The sequence below is a fragment of the Anser brachyrhynchus genome, assembly GCF_964034855.1.
Source record: "Anser brachyrhynchus genome assembly, chromosome: 1".
Taxonomy (NCBI): domain Eukaryota; kingdom Metazoa; phylum Chordata; class Aves; order Anseriformes; family Anatidae; genus Anser; species Anser brachyrhynchus.
In genome coordinates this window covers 202,359,373-202,367,600 of record NC_137694.1, presented here as the reverse complement: position 1 = coordinate 202,367,600, position 8,228 = coordinate 202,359,373, and the positions used below count along the sequence as shown (strand labels likewise).

General features: G+C 38.5%; 1 long non-coding RNA gene across 1 annotated transcript; it reads right to left on the bottom strand.

Annotated features, from left to right (window-relative positions):
• Positions 1 to 3,170: 3,170 nt before the first annotated feature.
• On the bottom strand, positions 3,171 to 3,838 carry LOC308188308. Its single transcript, XR_013945381.1, has 2 exons — positions 3,682 to 3,838; positions 3,171 to 3,379 (listed from the first exon to the last, which is right to left on the bottom strand). It is a non-coding gene; the product is annotated as an uncharacterized lncRNA (long non-coding RNA).
• Between the last annotated feature and the right edge of the window lie 4,390 nt (positions 3,839 to 8,228).

Here is an 8,228-nt window from a genome sequence, read left to right as displayed (position 1 = left end):
CCACAGTCTGTCCAAGCCACATAATGTTCACAGTTTAGAATATTAATTAGATCCTACAAATTGTTCTTTCCTGCAATGAAGAGAATTAGCTGAAATAAATGTATTCATGCATTACATCTGTTTCTTGCTTTGGTGTTGTATGTAACTGTGGAAAATTACAGAAGAAAAATCTTGTCTCCTTAAAGGCAGGCAAAATAACGATCCAATCTGTAAACCATACTTTTGAGTATATGTCCATGTTTCCACATAGATAATCAGGTGTTACATGATAAGTCTTTCTGGGAAATAATGGATCAATGAGACTTTATTTTATTTATTTTTTTTTTTCTTACTGAAGCAGGTTTATATGTATGATATAGGCTCTGGGAATGAATATCACAGCAGTGAAAGTTATGCCACTTATGTAGATGATGTACTGCTACATTCCTAAGCATTGCCATTGTGTCATGTAGCTCTGGGCTAATATAAATGACTTTGAAATGATAAAATCACTGTTCTGGTTTGTTACAGGAACTAAAATGAGACCCCAGTGGTTTCCATGCAAATCATCTCTTGCGAGACATTTGTCAGTGTCAAAGTTAAGTCTACTGAATTCAATGTCCTCCAAATGAAAGTTTCATTAAATGCTTTTTATTACACATAATGGCCTATTTTATAAGTGTCTAATCTGAAGATATAAGGAGCACTAAGTTATATGAAAATATTTCTGGTCATAAACAGCCTGCTGATAACCAGTTTCAAATATATTCATTTTTAAGGAAACCTAGAGTAAAAGTTCTCTTCCCATGTCATTCAATAAATTGAATTTCTAATATTCTGTCATTTTTACAAGCAGAGATCTGCCTTTGCCTCAAGAGGATTTCTTTTCACCCCTTGCAAGCAAAAAGGATTTAGAAGATTCAACAGACAGACAAGGGCAAACTTTTACACTGATGCAGATTTTGTGTTAAGAAATGTGGTTAAGAGTGCTTCAGGGTAGGAAGGTGAGATTTATGGCATGAGATTACAGAGGTGTTTCCCCCAGTTCCCCCGGCAATCAGATGTACCTTATTCTGAAGTATACAAACCAGCTAATTTATTTTGGGTTCATGCAGCTGGATTACAGATAACTATAGGTAACATGAAGTGTGACTGACATTTACGGCATATAATTAGGGAACACAGTGAAGAATTACCCTCTGTTGCTACGGGGCTGTGTGCTGTCTCACCTGACCTTCCATCTCACATTAAACAACAAACACAAGCATTGTTTCTCTATGCTATTCCCCTTCGGAGCATGATTAACTTCCATAGGATAAGATGTTACTCAAAGCCTTCTGACTACTTGTCACCTTCAAACAGCCCTTTTGGCTGTAATGTGTTACAATGTCCATATAAATCTTCATCCAGTCTCAAAGGCTTTCCAGACTTTGTAAGAGCTCCTCCACCCTATTAGCTCTCCCCTAGATTCTGTATACCTTTAAGGTATATACATAAGCATTTTCTCATCTTTTTTGCTCTTTCAGATCCTGCAATTCGGGGAAGCCTTCAGCACTGCCTTTTCTGCTTATCTGTGACTGTGCGGGGCTGTTCCCAAGATGTTTCTTTTCTAGTTTCTTTGCTTTTAGGATGACTTTTGGTTTTCCCCATCCCCAAGAGGAGCCTCCCATAACACAGCATACAGTATTGCTTCATTTGTTTGGTTTAGAGGAGGCTAATCCTGGCTTCTATTAGATGATTCCCTGCTCTTACAGGACCAATCTACTCATTAGGAGGAAATCACTGATCTTATGACAGAGAGAATATAGAAGAGAAGATCAATAGAATACATCAGCACAAGTTTTAAAACCCCTGCTAAGATTTATGCATGCTGTTGATATTGGCTGGATATCTTTTTGACTGATATGCAAACATAACTTCTTTTTTTCTATAAAGGGTAACAGACTGAAATGATGTATATTTTGATATCCAGAATGCCAAAAAGGATGATCTAATGATTCATTCAGATCTTTACATATATATATATGTATATACGTAATATATAATACATATATATTATCTGACCTGATAAAATACTCTGCAGTTTCCAAATGATGCTTCCTATATGTTATACATATAAAGCATCATGTATATATATTTGATTATATTATATTATATTACATACCCCAAGGTTCTCTTCAAATCACAAGCTGAAAATATTGTGTCTACCCGCTTGTTCTCTTGGTTGTCATAGCTTATAATGTAGCTTTTCACCTGCGTCCACATTGGGAGCTGAGATGATAAAAGACGCCTCAGTTCAGTGAGACACAGAGGGCTTGTTAGCCAAGACACCATTTATATGTCTGGTGACATCCATTTATTTTAGCAGCCTTACCTATTGCTCACTGAAACGAAGAAAAATATCTAAATAAATAAATAAATAAATAAAACCAAAAAAAAACATAGTGGCACTTCTGCTTTAAATAATTCTTCCCCAGCCAGTGAGAAGTACAGTAGGAATCAACTATGCAAAACTTCCTCTGGTCCCATACCAATTCAAAAGCAAGTTCCTCTCTCTGATTTCCAAGGGTGTACAAAGCAACTATTCCCTCATTCAATAGGAGTACTAAAGTAAAACTTTACTATGATCATCATTAATGGCCCTTCTTATTACACCATCTCATTCAATCAATTACATTATTCAACTAATGGCACCATTATCTTTTATGAGTATTTATTAAAAACAAATAAAAATGGCAGAACAAATCCTCTCCATTCACCTTTCCTACACGTATGTTTACACTGATGTGTGAAAATGTTGAAAGCTGTTTTGCATCAACATTTTGTGCTTTTGAAACGTACAAGAGAAAATTATTTCTGGAAACCATACTCTTAAGAAGAAACACATGCACAAAAACAGATTGTTGTACAGAAATCAGAGACTGCGGACAAACCCACCTGGCAGGCAGAAAGAAGCTGGCTGAATACACATATCTGATTATATGAGTTTATTGAGAAGTGCACATGCACTGAGTGCTTTTTGGAAACTGTACATACATACAGTGTCATCCTGCCGCTGGCTGCTACACAGCTGAGCCTTAAGCCCATTGTCTCCTCCAAATTCCCTCCTCTGATTCACCCTTTGAGCCCTTACACCTACTAGCAAGCTAACAATAGATCTGCATGAATCTTGATCTGCGGGGAGTGTGCACTGTCCTCACACATGTCTTTAAGTCAACACATTAAGATGGCAATATTTCAAATGGCAGCATTTTAGTCAGCTTGGCATTAAATGCTGTTCAGCTCTTAAAATGTAACTGCAAAAATGGCGCTATGGGATTCCATGTTTATCATCTCTTGATGGCTTCCATATCTAATGAGATCAGATGGTTGCTGTAAATGCCAGTTCTGCAAGCTCCACCTGGGAACAAAAAGTCAAGCTGTGTATTGCATTCTTTTTCTGGCTCATACATTATGATCTAAACTCCAGATCATTACAGAGTTTTGCTAGTAATCCTCTCAAAGGTAAGAACAAAGAACTTGAAGGGATGCCCACAACTGTTGAGGCTGTCCACTGGTGTTGACTGGAAGGGGTATCATGTAACCCCTTCCAAAAATGGATATTCCAGATTCCCACTGCTATGACCACGAGAAGTATTTCAAAAAGAATTCTAGCCAAAATGTATTTATGTCCAGGTTAAAACAATTTGTTCTTGTGCTAACCTTGTCCTCTGCTTCATACAAGCATTTCATTTTCCAGGTGCTAAACAGAACAAGCATGACTTCCCTGTAATACAGGCCAAGATTCAAGCAAAAGCTTTGGCTTTTTGACCCATCTTGCCATTGCTTGTTGGGTCCAATTAGCACACACTCAAGCACAGGCCCAGTTGGGAGGCAACAACTAACAGCTGAGAAACAGGAACAGATTTTTAAATTACCACATGGAACTCATTTACCTCCTCCCAGCTGAGATCAGCGTCTGATTCTGTGAGCCATTCTCTCTTATTGTTATAGCTTAAATTAACTCTTGTGACTTTGTCCTGAAATGAAGGAGAAATGTTCATGTTTTCAGTTAACAGTTCTAGCTAGAAAGAGGGAAAGTACAGCTTCACCCATTATGCAGAATCAAGTTTTAACAGCAAGCATGGTAAGTAAATGGGAAATGAAAGTATGGCTGTACCTGTGGTGAAGCCACCAAAAAAGCTAATTCCTCCAGAAGAAAGAATTTGAAATAGCCATAGTGCCCTCTGTAGCATTCTGTATTCACCTTTCTTGTCCTATTGTGAATGTAATTGTACGTAGTATGCAATGCAGTCTAATTAGAGCTTTCCACAATAATACAGCTGCATGTGAAATTAGGAGGATGTTTTCTTTGTTATATTATATTTGTGTATCATTTTCATTTTGGAATTCCATACCACTCAGGTTTTTCCACTTCTCATTTCCTACTGAGAACTTTTAGTGAAAATATATTTCTCTAGACTTCAAGTTCCTCATGCTATGTCTCAGTTACTCTAGTCATAGAATCATTAAGGTTGAAAAAGACTTCCAAGATCATCTGGTCCAACTGTCTCCCTACCATCAATATCACCCACTAAAGCATATCCCTAAGCACCTCGTCCCACCTTTCCTTGAACACCCCCAGGGAAGATGATTCCACCACTTCCCTGGGCAACCCGTTCCAATTCCTGACTGCTCTTTCTGAGAAGAAATGTCTCCTGATTTCCAGCCTGAACCTCCCCTGGAGCAACTTGAGGCCATTCCTTCTTGTCCTAAAGAGGAAATACTCCTAGTCTACAGGTTTTCCTCCTCATTCTTTACATCCTGATTATTCTTTGTAGTGTAACCTTTAGTGGACCTGGTCTAACTACCATCTAACCCAACTGAATGAAAGCTAGATCCTTTGCAAAAAACATGTTGTTCTGCTGATGGGTATGAGTCTCTCATTCCCTCATTTAGCATATCAGACTTGCAGTTATGTGGTTCCATATCTTAGGATCAGATGTGGCTTACAGCCTATGAGCTTGGATTAGGGGTGGGGAACGTCTTCATTTTGCTGTAAGAGATTCTGCAAACAGACCCCATGCTTATCAAGCTTGTTTTACTGGCAAATTTAACGTCTACAACAGTTTCCAAAATCAATGTCTGTGGGAGTCCCAGGTAGCCTCTCTGCAGGCTTATAATTCCCTCTTGAAACAACCTGTGAAGTTTTCTCCTTTACTGCAGCTTCTTCCCACCTTCTAGTTCTTGCACTAATTCCCATTTTATCTAGCCTAACTAATAATGTCCCATGTGGGACTATAATTAAATGCTTTACTGATCTCCAGGTAGATTAGGTCTACTGCATTTCTTTTGTCTGGAAGATCAGTTAGCTTATCAAGGAGGGCTATCGTGTTAGTCTGGCAGAGCCTACATTTGTTAAACTGTTGATGTATTTATTTCATTACACTTTCATTTAACTGCTCTTTTCTTCACCAATACTGGAAAGCCTTGCAGCCCTGTGAGGCCTGTCTGGGCCAGGCAATGGGCAGCTCATGTTCATGCACGTGCTGCGTGCACCTGCTTTGCTCCAGTTGTTAATACTGTTCCTCGGATTCAACAAATCTACTTAAAACTCCCTGCTGTTAGACTTATAACACTGGGCCAGATGCAGGTTATCTGCTGCTTCAAAATGTGAGTACTTTTTTTTTTTTTTTTTTTAAAGTGCTGCTTCTACCTCTGACATAGCAATTTTTTATTTCCACAGCTTCACTGCACATTCTGCCTTTGTCCTCTGCATTCAATACCATTATCTTTATTGAGAATTGAAACGATTTAGTTTTGGGTTTCCATCAAAAGTTTGTCTGAATGTCTACCAATCTAGACTGCAGAGGACTGCAGCCTTTTATGACTGGTGTCATTTTGTTCAGGTGGCTGAAGAAATTTTTCCTATTTCCAGTTTCATTACAGGTAAGTGAATCCAGATCTGCAAAGCTAGCAGGAGTTCACAGGGCCGAGGATAATATTCTTGAGAGTAAAAAAGAGCTGAGGTCTTGATACCTGAAGGGAGGAGATTCCTCACAGAAAATGTGCTATTTTTGCAGTCACATCTTATTGCATTTTAGGCTGATGTCTTTGAGCTATGAGCTGATACAGAGTCAGCTGTATATCAGAGGCAGATATGGAGTCAGCAGCAGAATGAAGTTGATTACAACATGATGAAAGGTCAGGGCAAAGGCATTAGAGAGAAAAGCAGCAAGAAAATTTGGATAAGAAACCATTCCTATCGTTCTATATATGATCATAATAGTCAGCCCATGGCAGAACCAGCAATAATGCTCAGGCTTCCGATACAAGTTCACATTCACTGTTTCATGGTACAACTTCTTCTGACCCTTTTATATTAGTCTTAGTTAACACTTAAAATGGACACATGAATGAGAGCAGGGTGTTTATAAAGACCTGGCTGTCAAAGTGGCTGTGCTGATTTGTACGCATTGCAGTGATATATCCCCGCACACTGATGCGCTGACTGTAAGGTCATGATCCTTTGGCTCATGGATAGCTTATGCTCAGACCTTCCCAGTTTCTTCCCACCCTTATCAAAGCTCAGAGTTATCACTGAGAACACTTCTCCAAGTTTCAGGCTTTGTTGTGGCCCTTGGATATTATTTCCAGATGTGCTTTTTTTGTGTGTTTGGCTACTATTAACCCAAAGCTGCTGTTGCTATTGCCACTGCCCCAACTCCTGCTGTACTGTGTGGAATCCCTTGATGGTTTCAGCTCAGCACAACGCTCTCTGATCTTTCTCGGAGGGCTTGTATTTCTCTTATGAAACGATATGCTTACTAATAAACATGAGGCTTAATTTGAACTTCAAATACTAGGAAAAGAAACCATTCCCAGACTGTAAAAGCAAGAGGGGATTAAATGAGGCAGTATCCTAATGGAGCACAGGCAGGCCTCAATAATTAGAGAGGTTCGAGGCCTCGGGTGTCACAGCACAACAGAACTGAGCCTCTAGAGGTTGCTCCCCCATACCAAATAGGATGCAGTGTTAATAATAAATGTGAGGCTTAATTAGGATCACAAATAATGGGAAAAGAAATCAGCTCCCAGGCTGTGTAATTATAAAAATATTAGAAGCTCAAATACTTAAAGTAACAGAAATGAAGTGTGTTTTTTTTTTTTTTTCTTCCTTGGCTCATGTAAACACAATGTCTGTGGTCAACGACTGCAGTACTCCTAATGATTTTTGTCTCACTTGACACTGTCTTAGCTGGGGTTGAATGAAGAGCTTTCAATTATGTTCATGTTCCTCTTCAGCTCAGACTATAGCAGGAAGCTCTTTTCACAGGCTCCATAACCCCCTGATCAGCAAGTGCATGGCACTGGAGAGCAATGTCTCCAGAAAGGTCAGCTTGCTCGAAATGTGGAAAATGAGGTGTCTGAAACGCCAACCTTGCTGAAGCCTCAGGTTTTTATCTTAAAATATATTCTCATACTTTCACTAATTTCTGACAGTCTGGGAGGTTTTTGGCGGCCTGGAAAACTTCAAAGAAAAGAGTACATAAGAACTTGAGAAGAATTTATGAGGCAAATTTCAGGGCAGATACTTGCAATGAGAAAATGCACATTTTAAATAATGCAGCATTGATCTACAAATCTCTAACAGTTATGCTCCTTTCTGAGAAAGGACTTGTATTTCTACCTCACAAATGTATTCAAAGCAGTTTTAAAGCAATTTTCTGTTTTTTTTTTTTTTTCTCCATCTGTGTCTGAACAGTCAAGGCATGATAAGGAGGTTTTTGGAAGCAATGGTAGCAAAGTCTTCATGTGTCAAAAGCATACAAAAAAGTCACACTGGGTCAGACTTAAGGTTCATCTAGCTTGTGTCATTTTTCTGATAATAGATCTCTTAAATCCATCCCACTATGGGTACTAAAAGAAAAAAAATACAAAAAACATTGAATGTAAAGGATGATCCTGATCCAGTGAAGTCTAGCAGTCCTGATAACCATTAAATTAAGGACATTGTGAGCTGGCAGTTGCATCAGACTTGACATGTATTAAAAACAAAACCAAGCAATAAAATATGCTTGGAACTCTCCTAGAAGAAATGTCCATTCATTTTTTACCTATTTAATTTCGGCTTTCACAATATCCTGTGACAGAAAGCTTGAAATTTTTATTGTGCTTTATGAAGAAAAAAAAACACAAACATTTGGTTTAAAGCTATTATCTTATTGTTTCTTTGGACAGTCTTCTTCTTGTACTCCAGGAAATAAGCA